The sequence below is a fragment of the Echinops telfairi genome, unplaced genomic scaffold (assembly GCF_000313985.2).
Source record: "Echinops telfairi isolate 266 unplaced genomic scaffold, ASM31398v2 ScPeMD7_2010;HRSCAF=2546, whole genome shotgun sequence".
Lineage (NCBI taxonomy): Eukaryota > Metazoa > Chordata > Mammalia > Afrosoricida > Tenrecidae > Echinops > Echinops telfairi.
In genome coordinates this window covers 886176-903396 of record NW_022105908.1, presented here as the reverse complement: position 1 = coordinate 903396, position 17221 = coordinate 886176, and the positions used below count along the sequence as shown (strand labels likewise).

The 17221-nt window shown below is 45.4% G+C and overlaps 1 pseudogene; it reads right to left on the bottom strand.

Moving 5' to 3' along the window:
• Nucleotides 1–1092: 1092 nt before the first annotated feature.
• On the bottom strand, nt 1093–2081 carry LOC101651132 (annotated as a pseudogene).
• Nucleotides 2082–17221: the final 15140 nt, after the last annotated feature.

Sequence of the window (17221 nt, the reverse complement as noted above, 5' to 3'; positions counted from 1 at the left end):
ACATCAAAGGAAACACTGCCTGGCCTGGTGACGCCTCACTATTGTGATGTTTGAGCCCCTGTTGCAGTGTGTCCGTCTGTCTCATCGAGAGTCTTCCTCTTTCCCATCCTCACTTTGAAGGAGCATTCTGGCTGTGCCTCCACCTAGACAGACTTGTTTGTGTTTTTGGCAGCTGTGGTATTTTCGGTATTCTTCATCAGTACCATATAGATCTGGGTAATTTCCCAAATTGTTCTTGGTAATATCAACAGGAAAAAAGATTCCAGATTTCTGGAAAATTGCTGGTACTCAGCAGGGGATAGAAAGAGCAAATCGATGATTGGGTTAGATTTAGGATGAAAGCTTAAGCCTAAGCTCTTTGTATCTGTGATGGTTACACAATCACCTGTCAACTTGAGAGTATTAAGAGGGAAAGGGTGGAGGTTAGCCTGTTAGTCAGGTCACAGCTTGATGACCTCACCTGGAGGTATGACGGAGAGAAAGAGCTCACAGGAAGCTGGACCCACTCTCTCTATGACTTCCCTTTCCTGCTGAGGAGACACTCTCAGGAGCCACATGGAGATGCTTCCACTGCCACTGTAGCCACAAGACTTTCCACCCACCAGCCAGTGATCTTCCTGTATTCGACATCAGTGCATGTGCTTTGTCAGTCTCAAGAGGATTTCATGGATTAATGTTGAACTTGTGGGCTTGATCTGAACTGGGCTGGGATGTTTTATTGATGCATAATTGTTTCATGATGTGAAGTTCTCTCTTACAGATATGTGAATGTATCTGGATTTCTTTCTCTAGTCAACTAGGACTGACACAATATCTGAGTTCCTGTTATACTGAATAGTAGTGACTAATGATAATGTACAACATTGCATTCATTTGTATGACTGGTTTAAAATCAAATTGTAATAGGATTCCTCTGTGTGTAGTTTATGGAGAGGGGCTGTTGATGTTGGAGAAATAATTATTCATGGGAAATTTATCCAGCTGATAAATACTTTGAGCTTTTCTATTTGTTTTCATAGCTTAGCTTCCTTTAATGACCCCCATCCATCACCCCACAGGGCAGGTGTAGGCAGAGGGCCACTAGCAGGCCATTCACCTGAAGATCTTGTCTCAGTTGAAGGCTTAGCCCATGTGCTGGAAGACCCCTGCCCAGGAGAAGTACGTTCAGACAAGTGCTGGTCTGTGTCTCCTCGCTGCCAGGATCCAGTTTCCAGCACGTGTGGGACTCAAAGTCCACCTGCCGATCTGGACTCGGCAGGAAGGCAAGCTCTTGGCCTGTGAAGACCCAGACCCCAGAAATGAAGCTGCTGCTGTTGGTTCCGATGAGGATGGCGTTGGCGAGGGCAGTCTTCCTCTGCTTGTCCAATGGCTGGAACATTCCAGTGCTGAGGTTGCAGCTCATCCTTGTCTGGTAAGGGGTCCTCGGCATACCACAGGGACCAACCTCCCTTGCCAAAGTGCACCCAGAAACATGGCAGCGCCACCCAGACGGTGTCCTCCTGGGAGTCCTGGCACTTAAACTCATCCTACACAAGGAGATCCTTGGACAGGTGAGCAAAGGGGTCCTTGGCCTTGGGCTCGGCCAAGGTTCTAGGAAAGAAGGTTCCAGGACCTGTTTGTAGAGCAGGCGACCGTGATGTCAGCCAGGGTCACTTGGTTACCCACCAGGAAAGTCCTGGCTTTCCAGCCAGCATCCTGAAGGCCCATGATTTGCCTCACTTCGTCCTCTGTGGCCTGCTTGTTATGATACATGATGTCAAGGGTGAGGAATACCCAGGTACTGGCCAGGGGGACCATGTTGCTCTCTGCGAAGCTCACTCATTGCACCACCTGGACTGCTACCTCTGGAGTCCCTCCCCTAAGCGCCTCAATGCTCAAGTAGTAGGCAATAATAGAATTGCTCTCAAACACACAAAATCCATTGTCACTCTCAAATCCTGGGGCCTTGCAGGCAGAGAATTTGTGGAGAAATTTGGGGGTGCAAAGCACACGTGGACCTGGGCCCCACTGTACTGAGCAGCAATGAGGGCCTTGCAGGCCCCCCAGTTTTCTGGATATGTGCACAGGATCCCAACCGCCATGGTGATTCTACAGAAGGGGGCTGGGGCACTGGCACTGCAGCTAAGTGTGCTGCCTCTGGAGGGAGGGCCCGAGGGAGGGCCCTGGGCTTTTGTTTTTGAACCTCTGCTATATGCCAGCATGCTGCTCTGCACTAAGGAGGGAGAAGGGTAAGGAAAGCGTAATTGCAGACCCTCTAGCAATTAGCTGGAGGCCCAATGATGTTAGGAGTTGACTGTGATTTACTGCCACGTGCATTAAGAGTATTAAAGGTAGAGGTTGGAATACTGGCTGTCCCTGGAATACTTCTGCTATCCCTGATGTGGCTGATGTTTATTAAGCTGGCTTGTCCTGCACCTGGGCACAAGTGTGAATGAGAGCAGGGTGTCTCTCTCAGGATCTCCATAATTTGAACTGAAGTCTGTCACATTGAATGTGTTAGGCGAGTCTCAGTGAGGGGTTAGTCTCCCCCCTCTGCACCCCCTGAGGACTCTATTGTACATCCTAATGCATGATCTTCTTTTATTGAGCTGGCATTTGTAGAATACATAAGTGAGCATTCTCAGAGACTGTACTTCCAGTAAGCACTGTTTTCTAATGTGCACGAAGGAACACTAAGGGGCCTGGCCCTGGAGTGACTTTTCCTCCGTCTTTCTTTATACCGTGTGTGTGTGTGTGTGTGTGTGTTTTAGAGGGAATCCAAGCACTACTAACCCAGGGGCGTCATATTAGCTATACCTGAGCCCTCCCCTTGCGGAAAGGCAGTTTTCATGCTGAGCTGATGACATGAGCTTTGCTTCAACCATGACCTCTGAACCAATCCAGGTAGTCACACTTCCCTCCTGTGATTGCAAAGCACCCCCAGAGACTCTATGTCCAAAACTCCATCTTGCAGCCCAACCACGAGTGGAGCCACTCCTCTGGACATGGCCTGACTTGATAAGAAAAGACCTTTGACTAGAGGGTGAGCGCGGCACTTTGTATGAATGAGACCTAGTGTTATGGGTTGACTTGTGTTCCCACCGAAAGATAAATGTACGCCCTATCCCCTAGTACTTGAGAATGTGAACTCTCTGGAAATGAGCTCTTTACAGATGGAATCAAGTTAAAGTGAATCATACTGGACCAGGGTGGGACCTAGAGCCAACCATGGAGATGCCTGGGGCTGCGCTGCCACACACCAGGGAACCCTCACGGTGCTGGCACACAGCACAAGTTGGAGAATGGCATGAAGGCTTTTTCCATAGAGCCTTCAGAGAAAGCGTGCCCTGCTGGCACTTGATCTCAGACTTCTGGGCTTCAGAATTATGGGGGAATAAACTTGTTAATGTCTTAAATGACCTGGTTAGGGTACTTTGTTACCGCAACTCTTGGGACTCCATGCATCAAGTTTACTGGTTAGTCCCATTTAAACCAAACTAAACGCACTACCATCGAGTCGATTCCTTCTTGCAGAGGCCTACAGGACAGGCTAGAGTTGCCCAGGTGGGTTTCTAACACTGTAACTCTATGAGAGTAACACATCCCACATTTTCCCCATGGAGCTGCTGTTGATTTCAAACTGCTGGCCTGGTAGTTAGCAGCCCATATGCCCCCTTGGGAGCCCTCAGCCCCCAAAGGCCTCTTTCACTATGTCCACCAAGACCAGCCGCATTTGTATTCGATGACCCTGGATACAGGAAAGTCAGACGTCGGGGGGCAGGCAAACCAACAGAGATGTACTCCAATCACTGAATGTGGTGAATTATTAAATACGGCTCTTCTAACTTTTTAAAGAAAGTTTTATTGACATTTAATTCACATACGATAAAATTCAAGAGTTTAAACATATTAAAAAGAGCTGCACAATCATCACCATAATCAATTTCAGATCATTATTATTAGCTCCCCATTGCCCCCACAACCTGCCTGTGGGAATAGTCGTGAAGACGTTGTTCTGACTAAAGAGTATATCTTGATCATTTCTTATCCTGCCTTTTAATGTGTTCACTTCCTTAATAAATCCCAGGATCATGAGCATGGTCTAAGTGTTCCATGTGGTCCCTGCAGTGAATTCTTGAATGTAGCTGAGAAGTAGAGCTGTGAGAGGGATGGGTTGGTGTCCAAATTATCAGAATTAATTCCTGCCAATTTCACCAAATAATAAGAAGCATAAGTTATAATATGTCCATTTTTAGCAGTTCAATTACCATTGCATACAAAAGCAAATCCATTTCAGTATGCCCTCAATTGCTGCTTCCAATACTTGTCTGGGGCCAAGACCTGCAAAGTCCTGGTGCCCTCAGCCTTCTCAGGTTGCACACTTGAGCATACGTTTCCAAATCTATTCAGCTTACTATCCCTTAAAAAAATTACACAGCACTCTTCTAGCAATTAAAAGCCTTTGTAATAGCACCAAAAATCCAGGATGACAATTCAGTTGTCAGTGATTATAGGATGGCGCTTGTAGCCCCCTAGGATTGGACCAATGCCCCCACTTTGGAAAACACAGAGGGCTTATTTCGTCCTCAAATCCTGTGCCACTCGAAGCCTTGCTGCTATTATCCCTGGGCTCTCAAAGGAACATGGAATCGAAATGGCCTCTGTCTCAGTTCCTTGAAGAGAGATGAGAGGAAGAAGCAGAGTGTTTTCTGTGGCTGCGCCTCTGGTTGAGGAGCCTGATGGTCCCGCGGTTAATCCTAGGCTGCCAACTAAAAGGTCGGCGGTTCAAACCCACCAGCTGCTTCACAGAAAATAAGATGCAGCAGTCTGTTTCTGTAAATATTTATAGTCTTGGCAACCTTATGGGATATTTCTACTCTGGCCTCTGTTGCGTCATGTTATTAAGTGCCCTTGAGTTTGTTCAGATTCAGAGTGACCCTATTCATAAGTGCAAGAAACACTGTCCACACACAATCCTTGCTGTGCTTGAGCCCATTGTCGCAGCCACTGGGGCAATACATCTATTTTAGGAGCTCCTTCTTTGCCACTGACCTTCTACCTGGAAGCCATGATGTCCTTTTCCCCGAACAGGTCCCTCCTGACAACATATCCAAAGTTCATAAGATGAAGTCTTACCATCTTTACGTCTGAGGAGCATTTTGGTTATACTTCCCCAAGGCAGGGCTGCTTACCACAAGGTCAGAAGTTCAAAAACACCAGTTTCAGGTGTACGAATGTGATCGACAAATGGATGGATGGATGGATTGCGATGAGTTGTAGGAGCCCCCAATGAAATGATTTGAAAGCGAAGCAACAACAACAAAACCCAACAGTTGCTCCGAAGGAGAAAGATGACCTTTCTACTCCTGTAAAGGATTAGTCTGGGAAATCCACAGGGAGAGCTCTACTCTCTTTGTCGGGTCCCCACGAGTCAGAACGGACACAATGGCAGTAGGATTGAGGGAGGTCCTAGAAGACAGGTTTGTTGCCCTACTGGCAGTCCCCAGGGTTGTTAGTATTCTTCAATAATACCGCCATTCAGTTGGAATCAGCAAGGAGTGGATTTTATTTTTGTTTTTATTCCTTCAATTGGTTCACACTAACCCAGTGCCTCCCTAGTAGAAAAGGCCGAGCAGCTTCAGAACCAACTTAATGTCACAAAATAACAACAGCAGACATTTCAAAAGCAGGGCATTTCTTCTGAGGCTCTGTGTGCCATCCCACGTGGATGTGGGAGGGAAGGTCCAGGCTCTTTATAAATGTAAGCCTGGGGGCTCCGCAAGTGGAAGAGTAGGTGGTTCGAAAGGTCCCATCCAGCAGGTAGCCCCGGTAGCTCCTACTGTGCAAGGCTCAGGTGCATTCTCACCTGGTCCGTTCAGCTGTTTCCACTTTCTTTGCTAGGTGCTCTAAATCAAAGGTGATATCACCTGTGAGAATCTGTCCCAGGGAGTGGATGGTGAAAGCTGAGGAAGCCCAAGCCAGGGCTGGAGTGCCTTTCCATCGGCACCCTGCAGGACTACATTGGGCCCAAAGTAGGGGCCAAATTGGTCAAGTGTTGAGAGCTAAGAGGGACCAGGGGCTGGAAGTTTAGGACTTTGCCTACCATTATCACTGGAGAAGTGGCTTCTGGAGGGCTCAGCAATAAGACAGATGTGAGGCTCTGACCTCAAGACGAGGGTCTGCAGTTCTGGCATTCAGACACCTCGCTAATATATGAGGGAATACCCCAAAAATGGATATCTTTTCAAAGCCATATATATATAAAATGGATATATTTTCAAAGCCATCTATATCTATATCTATATATATTTTTTTAACAAAACAACCCTATCACCTTCAAAGTACTCCCCATTACACTTAATACATTTGCCAAATCTGTGATTTCATTCTTGGAAACATTTTTCAAATTCATCTGTTTGAATGGCTGACAGTGCCTCCCTCGTTGTTTTCTTCCCCTCTTCTATGTCATCAAATCCCTGTCCTTTCATAACCCTCTGCATTCGTGGAAACAAAAAGAAGTCACACAGATTGAAGTCAGGTGAGGAAGGTGTGTGGAGCAAGAGGGGCATGCTGGGTTTTTTGCCAAAAACTGGAGCAGTCCCCCATCTGCCACTAATCAGGTCTTCTTGTCACACACTGTTATGCAATCTTTTCAGAACCTCTAAATAGAAAGAATGAAATCACAGATTTGGCAAATGTGTTAAGTGTAATGGGGAGTACTTTGAAGGTGATAGGGTTGTTTTGTAATGCACTATGCACTAATCAAAATGCACTAACCCCGTCACATAAAACAAAGCAAAACAAAAAGCCAGAGCATTGTCCTGATCTTGGATGTAACTTGATGAGCTTTTTTGAGTGGGGTTATGATGGTGTCTTCCACTGGCTTGCCTGAGGGTTACTTTTGGGGTCATAAGAATAGCACCAGGTCTCAACACCAATAATGATCTTTGGGGGGGAGGGGGAAGTCTGGGTCACTTCTTTCAAAGCACATGTTTAAAGCAGCCATCACAAAAAAACAAAGTTCGAGCAAAACTGCTTTCATGAAAAAATTCACTGGACCCAGAGAGAACCTTCCTAGGCCATGCCACCGCGTGCACTAACTCAGAGAAAGTTGCTCTATGCTCTCCCAGCTGGAAAAATATGTACTACGGAAACTCCTTGCTTTCTGCTTCCCGGTGTGGGGGAGGTACTCCCTCATGGATACCTGTGGATATATATATATACAATGGATATACCACGAAGGACAACACACGTGTGTAGCGTTCTGACCCAGTTTCTGCTCACATATAAAATGTAAATACGTGTAACCCTGGTAGTGAAGTGGTTATGTGTTGGGCTGCTAACCTTAAGGTCGGCAGTTTAAAACCACCAAGTTCTCCTCAGGGTAAAGATAAGGCTTTCTACTCCTGTGAAGAGTTACAATCTCAGAAACCCACAGGGGCAGTTCTACCCTGTTCTATAGGGTCAGTCTGAATTGGAATTGACTCGAGGGCAGTGAATTTGTTTGTGAGTGGATGTACATATTTTCCTTGCTTTTGCTTGCAGCCACAAGTATTACCTGGACAAGTCCATGCCTTCTTTAATAGTAATGGATGCTTCTGCTGGGTGCCAGTTCCCATGACTGCTGCTCTTCGCCCTGCTGCCCAAGCTTAGCCTGAGCCTAAGTCCCCGTCCCAGTCCCTCTGGGCAAGAATGTATCTGGTTTCTCTATTTTGCTTCCCCTCTACTAGGGCCTCTTCCAAACACCATCGAGTTGATTCCAAGCCTATATTACAGCTTAGCAGTGCTTGGAAGGTGTGTGTGAACCGCTAATCTTGTGCTTAGCAGCCCCATATATAAGCCATAAGGCATCCAAGACTCCTTCTTCCAAACACATTCTGAGCCTATGTGAGCTATGCCCGGAAGACCTGCCTTGTTGTTTACCGGCTGTCATGTTTCCCTTGGTGGACACTTCACACAGCATTGTCTGGTCTTGTTTTAAACAAACAACAGACGTGGATAAAGTTCATTTGCAAGAAGTATCTGGCTTTGTAAACTTGAGAATGGAGTCTGCCAGAATCCTAGCAGAAACCATTGACCGGTACTCTCTATCTTAAAAGGGATTACAGAGATACTGTTCGGTGCATGCCTGCACAAACTTTTAATTGGCCTAAGTAGGTCGTGGTGCTATGACCCAGAGTGGCTGGATGAAGATGCGAGGCTGGCTTGTCTGAGCCTGTGAAAATGTACCCCTCCAGCCTCTTTGCCACTGGGTTTGTTGTTAGCCGTGTGAGTCTGCCCCAGCTCACCTTGACATCAGGCACAAATGAATAAGATGCTGCCCATCCCTGTACCCAATTGTGAAATGAGCCAAACTGACCCTTGGCGATTTCACTGGCTGGTTTTCTGAAGTAATTTGCTAGGTCTTTTTCCCTAATTCGTCTTCTTCTGGAATTGTCGCTGAAACCGGTTCCATATCATAGCAACACAGATGTCTCCACTGACAGACGCGGTGGCTTCACATGCAGTGCGTTGGTCAGGAATCAAGCCCCAGGCTCCTATGTAAACCCAGCAACCAAACCAATTGCTGTCCAGTCCATTCTGACTTGTAGTCACCCTTTGTCTGCTTTCTGAGGTTGGAAATCTTCAGCGGAGCAGATAGCCTCGTCTCTCTCCTAAGGAGCGGCTGGTGGCTTTGAACTATAACCTTTCAGTTAGCAGTTCAGCGTTTACCCGACAGCACTACCAGGGCTTCTCTAGTCTCCTCCATGGCAGGTTAGAATTCCATCACTCAACTACCATTGCCTTCGAGTAGCTGTGCAATTACCATTATACAGGCAGGTGAATCGCTTCCCTTTCCTTGCTGCTATTAGCTGTCACGGAGGAGGCTTTGACTCACAGCAGCCTGTGTGCAACAGAACAAAACGGTAAGGCGCTGTACCATCTTCATGATCGCTGGGATACTTGAGTCCGTTCTTGAAGCCTCTCTGCATGTAGAGCGCCTCCCCACAGAGCTAGCTGGCTCACCTGTCAGCACACTACCAGGCAATGTTCCGTAGAGCCACGGGTTCTCAGGGGCTGGTTTGGGAAAATAGATTGCCAGGTCTGTCTTTCTTTCTATGTTTCAGGCTGGGAGTCCCACGACTTTGCTGGTGTTTGAAATCTTGGTGCCCTAGCCTCCCGCATCATAGCAACACACATGTCATCATAGTACTACAAATTGACAGATGGGTGACAGGTACTTTACTTGTATGCTGATTACAGTACTCATGCCAGCAGCAACAGTAACAACAGGTGATCATGTGTCCTGACGCTCCTGTTCACGGGGGCACCTGAGGCAGTGGGGCTTCTGTTAGTAAGGTTTGTGCCAAGCCCCAAGAACCAGTAGAATACCCTGACCCTTGGCAGTTCCTGTCTTTCCTCGGTTTTCAGGCCGATCCCTTCCAAATATTAAAATGTACACTTTCCCCAGTTCTCCTCTTAGATGCACCAAATTCATGTGTCAGCTCTTGTCAAACTCCCGCCAGCCCTTTTATGTAATCTGCTTAAACTGGCTATGTCTGAATGGTGGTTCAGAAGGGATTTGAGCTCCAGATCAGGCAGCATCAGGCTGAGCCTTGCTGTGCTATGTCACATCTCAGGTGGAACAAAGCTGTCTGCAGCAGGCTGGGTGCCCTTGAAGCTGCCCCTCCTGCCTATGGCTTCTCTGTTGCTAGGGTTTCTCCACTGAGTCAGGAAGCCGCCTCTGTCTGCTGAACTGGCAAAATGGGAGATTCATGTCCTTTGTAATGTAAGCTTTTTACATAACAATAACTTTAATTGCTTTATTTTCTTAGTCTCAAGGTAAACACAGGTTATAGAACTTAAAGGGAAAAAATTATTCTACTGTTCAGAAATAGTCTCTTTTGGATGGCAATGAGTGAGCGCCTTTGAGGAAAGACATGGGAGCAAGTGGGTTTATAGTAGACATACATTCTACAATTAGCTTTCAGGTATTTTCATGTCAGTACATATTCATTTCCACCACACATCTGTTATTTTGTTGTACTGTGGTGGCTTGGACATTGCTGTGATGTTGGGAAGTATATCATCTGTACTTCAAATACAGGGTCACACATGGTACCCATGTAAAACTTCCAGACTTGGACAAAAGGCCTGGAGAGCTACCTCTAAATGACAGCCAATGAAAGTTTTATGGATTTATACATTGCTCAACTTGCTTGTTTTGAATGCATTGTCAGAGAGGTCAATTTCTAGAAAACATTACAAATTAATTGCTAAAGGACATTGTGACTGATGAAGTAGAGGGTCATCCACGGCAGGGAGACACAGTAAATGACTACACATTGTACCTGTGACATTGGACTCCAACATGCTGGTGGTCGTGAGGGTGCCGAAGGTCTTGGCAATGTTTCATTCTGTTGTGCGTGGAGTCTCCGTGCATCTCAGTTAACTCAACATCTATCCTTAGCTGGCTAGCTAGCTGTCTACTTGTCTATTATCTTCCTATCCATCCATCCACTCATCTACTAGACCCCTCTTAATTACTATGATTTCATTGCAAAAAATATCCTCTAGATTAGTATTATTGGCAATTTCCCCATGAAAAACAAAGCCAGAAAGAATTATGGGAACTTTTTTGGGGGGAACGCAAAACCAAACCAAAAATATATTGCCACCCAGCACATAGTGACCCTATAGGACAGAGGAAAACTGCCTCTCTGTGTGTTCCCCAATCTTTATGGGAGCAGAAACCCACATTTTTCTATTGTGGAGCGGTTGGTGGGTTCGAATCGCTGACCTTGCAGTGAGCAGCTCAACATAAAGCCCACTGCATACTGTACTAGAGCTCTGTGGTCTTTGCTTGAGGACAAACACCTACAGGCAGCATTGTTGAGTGAAAAGAGAGGCATAGTGTGGGGGAGCCTTTTTCTATATTGGAGTCCCCCCACAATTGAACTCATTAAAATTTTTGATAGGCAGAGGGAGAGACTACCCCTCCCCAGCACAGAGGATTCTCTGTAAAATCCTTTTGAGTGGCTGGGCCTCTCTCCAGGAAAGCTGACGTGGTTGGATGGAAGCTGCGAAGCCCCGTCCTTGTTGCCAGTGTTCTCTGTCTTAAGAAGAAGCATTCGCGCATCATAAGTGGAAAGTGGGAGGGAGTTTACACGAAGTTACCTTGTGTCTCTTCCCAGTAGATACTGGCAGTAGGTTTTTTAGCGTTTAAGTGTTATTTTGAAAGTCTAACTGCATATAAAAGTTGACTAATAAAGAAGCAAGACCCAAGAAGAATTGGTGCATTTGAATTATGGTGTTGGTGAAGTGTACTCCATACACTCCCATAAAAATGAACCAATCTGTCTTAGAAGTGCAGGCAGCATCTATCTTAGACTGAAGACGGTGAGACTTGGTCTCACATGCTTTGGACATGTTAACCAGAGGGTTAGTTCCCAGAGAAGGACAGCGTGCTTGGTAAAGTGGAGGATCCACTGAAAAGAAGACCCTCCGTGAGCTGGTGGACACAGAGCCTGCAGTAAGGCGTCCCCTTAGGAAGGATGGGGAGGATCGTGCGGCACTGGGCAGTGTTTTGTTCTGCTGCTCAGAGGGCCACCATAAGACGTGACAGCCGACATGACAGCACCTAGGGAGGTAAAAGTTGGTTGGGAGGACAGACTTGTAAGAGTCCCCTGGGAACAGATGTCTGTTTTACGTTAAGATGTCTGTGTATACAGCCATCAAAAACTGCCCAGGAGATAACCAAGGGCCAGCTCCAGGGCGATGCTCTAATCCTCTCCCAGCAGTACGCATCTTCAGTCAGCTGGACGGAAAATGCCCCTTACGGATGCCAGCCTCTGACGCTGCAAGGCTGTGTCTGATGTAGAGTGTCTTTCGCTCTTCAGACTTGAGGACATGGGAGTATTTGTTGATACTCCCTTTACTTAGGATTCTAATACGAGGAGAATGGAGGGTTGTGTGGAGATGAGCTCTGGGTCTATTTCTAGACGCTTTTATGTGTTTTAGAAGCTGCTTCTGGAAACAGGTATAGGAACTGTGTTTGATGTAGCTTTATATCCCCAGTGCTTAGATATGCGCTGGGAACATAGCCGGTGCTCCATGAATGTATCCATTCTCTATTTCCCACCTTCACACACGCACACATGCATGCCCGCACATATGCCTGCACAGCAATGCACACCCCACCCCTCAAATTTGGTGTTACTTAGAGTACACACATTGCTCTAGGATACATGTGCCTCTAGAAAGCTCAACGCAAGCATTTATGAGTTAGGTACTTGTCATTTTACATGTCTAGAACAAGTTCTCAAAGCATAGGCCAGAGAATCCCTGGGGATTCTTAAAACTGTTTCAAAGACATTTTTAATAAATTATTTTCCTTTTATGATTATGCATTGCTTTCAGATGCTAATCACATGTGGGTGATGTACATACTCTGGTGGCTAATGGAATGTTCTATGGTATATCTTTCATTAAAAATGGTTTCCTTGGTTTTAATTCTAGTGTGACTACTTATAAATATGATACAATAAACAAAGGATTTTGGCGATGGTCAGTAATTGTTAAGAGTGTAAAGGGATCCTAAAGCCAAAGCGTTAGGGAATCTCCCACCACTTCTGCCCTTGTTACCCTTGCAAGTTGGGCTTTATCTGCAGGGAATGGAAAGGAAATGGCCATTTCTCTATCTTCTATCTCTATTTTATGAGTCATTCATTTAATATGAGGGGACTTAAACATTTTTCCATTATCTTTTAATTCCATTTCTTAAATTTTTTGAAGAAAAGTGAGGAAACAATTCACATATATTTATTAAATTTCTTATCTGGTCCGGGAACTCGGCTGGGCTTCAGGGCTGCAGCACACACCAGCCTGACTCCTGTGCAGGAGGCGCTCCTAGGCTTCTGGTAAAGAAGGACGTGGAGGGCAGGCTGCACAGAGCACTGGTGCTTCAGGTGCTATTGAAAGTGAGGGAGGGCACATGGGACTCGGGAAGAAGGTTGGCTGTGGTGGCCTCACACAGTGGACACAGGAGCCCGTGGTCACTGCAGTGAGACGGTAGAAGTTCACATCCCATCCAAGGCCTGCTGAGCAGAACGGAGATTTGGGTCTCGATGTGAAAGTTCATGAGAAGGTTCTTTTTGGTGATAATACAAAAGATATTGGCGAGATGTCTCAGTGAGAGCTCTTGAATCTGTCCTCTGTCTTGCTTTTCAGATGCCTCCCAGCTTTGTAATTGTAGCAGCCAGTTGCCATCTTTCTTCCCCCATCTGAAGTCCAGCCACCAGTAAACCTTCTTCTGTTATTAGCAGTCTGACAGGAAAATGGATTGCGTCCTTAAAGCGACCACTAGTTCAGTGCCATTCTCTCAAGTAGACAGAAACTATAAATTGACTTAAAAAGAAACTCAAACCACATTGGAGTGGCTACAACTTGAGACAAGAGAGTCATATGTCAGCTCAGAGTTTGAGTGTCAGACACTTTGTCCTTTCCCCTTCCAGCCACTTAAGGGGGAACTCGGAGACCCTCAAATGGCTCTGCAGCTGGGACCAGAGGCAACCATGAGAACCAGAGTTGAGTTCTTCTATGTTCTTATTGCTGTTGGTGATAGTTAGGCTTTGTGTCAACTTGGCTGTACCTATAAAAAGATATGGGTGGAGTCAGCCTCTCATGCAGGTCACAGGCTGATGACCTCTTTGGGATGTGGCCTATTTGATATCTACAAAGAGAAAGTGTGGGGAACAGACTTTTGCCTTCCTGCTGGCATGATCCCTGCATCTGCCTTTCTGAAATTTGGCCTAGTGGCTACCGTGGCATGCTGACCTTTGAGGAAATGTCAGTGGCCTGGCATGTACCCTGCCTTGGGTCCACATGACTTTTTCTCCCCTCACCTGCAGTTTACTTATCTCCTGATTTATTTTCCTGGGTCATTAGTCAGCAGCTGTGTGAGTCATAGTGGGTCTCCAGCTAGCATCTGACCCATGGACAGGAGTTGGACTAGATTTTTCCACGAGATGAACCACTTCCTTGAGATACATTTCTTATAGATGTACGAATGTCCTGGTTTTGTTTCTCTAGAAAACCCAGCCTAACACACTATTGTTAGTTTCTCGTGAGTGCCCCCACTAATGGTGACCCCGTACACAGTAAACGAAATAAATGCTCGTTTGTTTGAGTCGCTCTCCAGGCCTTTCTCTCTCCTCTGGATGCCCCTCTGAAATCCATTCAGCATTAAAACAATGCAGAAGCCTCCTTTGATGGATGCATTGGCCAGGAATCAAGCTAGCATGGAAGAAAAGAGAAAGCCTTGATATTGAATATGCATTAAACCAATCACTAAAGTAACTATAAAGACTGAAAAAAATATTAACCATTATATAGCCAAGCAGATACAACTCATTATATCCATGTTTTCAAGATAGTCTTGCTCATTTTCTAGTACCGTTTTGTCTGGGGATTAGAATTAGGCTATATGAGATGTAATACTAATCCTTTTCTAGGAAACAGGAAAATACCTGTTCTTTTCTTTTCCTTTTTAACGTAAGTGAGAATTTTACCCCTGAACCATTTTACATCTTTATTAATGTGTTATTCCATGTAGAATAGAGAAACAAATTCATGGACATGCATATGTGTTAAGAGAGAGTTTTATATCAAAGACTAATTGTGCATTAAGAAAACATCCCAGCCCAGTCCAGATCAAGTCCTTAGGTCCAATATATTAGCCCATATGTCTGATACCACTATATTAAGTCCAATTCAGACTGATGAAACACATGCAATGATGTCGAATGCAGGAAGATCACAGGCCAGTGGGGGAAAGTCTTATGGATCCAGTGGCAGTGTAAGCCTCTCAGCACTGGCAGGGGTTTTCATGTGGTTCCTCCAGCTCAGGGCACTGGCTGCCATCAGGGTGTCTCCATGTGGCTTGTCAACAAGGATGTCTTACAGGGACTGACCCTCATCAGTAGAGAGTCTCAAAGTGAATGAGTGGAGAGTGTGTCTCCCACTTCCAAAGAGGAAACCAGGAGTTCCCAGAAACCTCAGGAGAAGGCCATGCACACGCATCGGCCTCATTGGCTATGACCTGATTGGCAGCCTAGACTCCAACCCTTCACTCATAATCCTCTCAAATTTACTAAGGATTATGTAACTACTACAATCAATTAATACTATAATAATTTTATCATTAATGATAATTTAAAATTATAACAATATATCTCTTGTTTAATATATAGTAAACTGGATTTTTTGTTGTTGTTTTGGGATATTTAACCATTATTGTAAGAAGAGAGAAGAAGAGATCAAATGTTGGAAATGGAATCTCATCCCTTAGAACTGTGGTCTTTAACTTAAGTTGCAGCAGTATAACCTAAAACACTTGTCAAACCACACATCGTGCTTCAGCAAACCAACCAAATAAAGAATTAGATCCTCTCTTAGCTTCTCTTGCAGAGACATTGAAAGAAGAGTCTGTACTTAGGGGTCCCATATCCAGAAACTCAGACAAGTCTAATATTACATTTAGTGCACCAGTATCCCACACCCTTAGTAACCATTCCCAAGGATATTCCCCAAAGGCTTCTGCTTGTATGTATTTGAAAACTCCAGCAGATCTTTGTGAGTATAGCACGCTTCTTCTTGGGTCATCATCTCAACCTCACGTTCAGGAGCTGGGAGTGGGGTACTGGAGAAACAAATCATTAGATGGAGATTGATGTTCGTTTGACCTCTCCATCATGTAGTTTTTCTTCTTTGTCTAGCCAGAGGTCAGATAAAGCCACACTATTTACTCAGTTGTTTCTGGGGAAAATAAGGGAAGTATGAAAATAGAACGTTTGTAAGCCCACTTGCTTTCAGTCATTAAAATTTGATCTTTAAATGGGTTGAGGCCATGCCTGTAAAGAAAGCTTTGAAAAGATATGCCCCACCCAGTGCTTTGGAGTACTCAGGAACCAATGGTCTTTGTCAGAAGCAGGAAAAAAATCTGGAACCTTGAAGAAAACTCCCCTCTAGGACTGAACGTTAAAGGGAGCCTATGGGCAGGCTGAGATGTTGCTAGGTGGATCTACTTGTTGAGTGGAAGTGGGAGAAATGCAGCAATAAAGAGATGGGGTGAGTTTGGCCACTGACACCTGTGGACTTGGTTTACAGGAAAAAGAGAAGACAAGAGCGGGTTGGCTGGTCTAAAGTTCATGACCTAGCATGAAGGGGCTAGGTTTGTTGAGTATTGGTTGAGTATTGAACTAGGTCTAAAGGCAAGGTGACCAATGGGCACCCTGTGGAGGCTGAGTGAGGAAGCCCACATTGAGTTGACCAGATGGAGATTTTTGAGCCTATGAACTGGTGCTTATTGGTGCTGACTTCATGGATGGCCTGTCTGGATTTGACTTTGCTTATGAATGCAGACTTCACAAGGTTCCATCTGGAATGCAGACTCTTCATGTCGAAAAAAATATGATTGTCTCCTCAGAGCACTTGGTCGATATAAATGGGCAGTATATAAATTGGATACTCAAAATTGGGGGATAAAGGCATGAAGTGGTTGGTTTACAAACTTTTATAGGTGGGGGAACATATTCACAGGATTAAAGTGTAGGTGTTCATTGTGATTGTGAGGCTAAAGAATTATATGCAGGTGCCAAGGTGGCAAGGGGTGGATTGAGTTAAAGTTTATCGTGCCAACCTGACCCATAAACACATGTGGGGTTACTTGAAGGGCGGAGAGATAAATGGCTTGGGAGCCTCCTCTTTCTAGTTCTCGTGGTTCTTGCTTTGTGATGGTCATACCAAGGTGCAGCTGCCTTAGCCAGTTCCCTGCTTCAGTTGGCAAGGCTTACTTCCTACAAGACATCCCCAAGGAGAAGTCACATGGATCTACCCCGATGCAGCCCTGGGTGCTGGAGCAACCGTGTGGGGACCCCTTTTAGCACTGAGATGCTTACACACTCACTGACTCAGATTTCCTCCTGCAGTCGGCATCATTGCATGTGTTTTGTGAGATGGAGGAGGACTTTGTGGATTGATGTTGGACACATGGGTTAATGTTGGCTTGTGGGCTTGGGCAGCACTGGGTTGAGATGTTTCCTTGATGTGCACTTACTTTTTATATAAAACTCTCTCTTATACATATGAGTTTCTGTGGATTTGTTTCTCTAAAGTACCCAGACTAACATACATCACTACCTCATCCCAGACCCACAATGGGCCTGCAGATTTGCATTTCTTACAAGTTTTCAAGTGATGCTGA